The sequence below is a fragment of the Crinia signifera genome, chromosome 1 (genome assembly GCF_055691185.1).
Source record: "Crinia signifera chromosome 1, ASM5569118v1, whole genome shotgun sequence".
Classification (NCBI taxonomy): domain Eukaryota; kingdom Metazoa; phylum Chordata; class Amphibia; order Anura; family Myobatrachidae; genus Crinia; species Crinia signifera.
In genome coordinates this window covers 35,184,596-35,185,593 of record NC_139217.1, presented here as the reverse complement: position 1 = coordinate 35,185,593, position 998 = coordinate 35,184,596, and the positions used below count along the sequence as shown (strand labels likewise).

The 998-nt window shown below is 41.4% G+C and overlaps 1 pseudogene; it reads right to left on the bottom strand.

Annotated features, from left to right (window-relative positions):
• Positions 1-621: 621 nt before the first annotated feature.
• LOC146040958 (5S ribosomal RNA) lies at positions 622-739 on the bottom strand (annotated as a pseudogene).
• Positions 740-998: the final 259 nt, after the last annotated feature.

Below are 998 nucleotides of genomic sequence, written 5' to 3'. Positions count from 1 at the left end.
TGGGCAGGCTGTTGAAGCATTACCCAATCTCCTTGACAAAGCATCTACTGATGTGAAACACATTGAATGAAGTGTGAGCCCCAGGAATAACAATATCTCTCTGAACTGAAAATAAAACTGAAAAAAAAGAAGTCTGGAGACGACTCAAAGGGAACCCGACAAGGTTTTTTGGGGCACACTTATAAATGATATGGATATGATATGGTGTCTATATATTAAAATATAACTTTTAATTGTTAAACACTTAACATATAAGTCTCACATGGGTGAAGGTATATATTTCTCATGTGAACTTCAAAAAGTTAAATTCTTCCCTCCACCTCAAAACAATAACTTTGTCCAGTGATTGGTTTATAAGTAAACACAGCGAAAATTTCTCATTCAATAACTGTTCCTCTGAGAAAGTGCAATCACTCAATAATGTGACATCCGATTCGTCATCATAGAGGAAAATAACAGTTATGGTGGCGCAGGACACACCCCCTTGTTATAATGGGTTAGTAGTTGGGGATGGCAAAATGAGGATCACAAATAGGGATCAACAATAAAGCATGAAGAGGGAGAAAAAGATATAGAGATCATGCATCACTCCCACAGCGTGTTGGCTTCTGCTGTTACAATGAATTACAGCACCGGCTATTCCCTGTTAGTTCCCCAGACAGGTACTAGGCCGGCCCATCACTGTTTAGCTTCTGGGTTCGGATAGTACCAGGCAGTTCAGTGAGGTATGGCTGTAAAGTGATAATAAGAGAGAACCGCTGGTCCGAAATGAGCTGAAGCGTGCTTCTGTTGTAGGTCCAGCCACAGGAAATCCCTCCCTGTTACCACGTGGGTATTGCAGGGAGACAGATTGTAGTGGTGCCAATGAGATATTCACTGAAAAATATACTTAGAAGGTATAGAAAAGAGGGTGAATGTAATGCCTGGACCCCACTTCTGCTGTCCCCAATCTTACAATGTATAGGATTGTGGATGAGAGAGAGGGGACAAGGCAATCC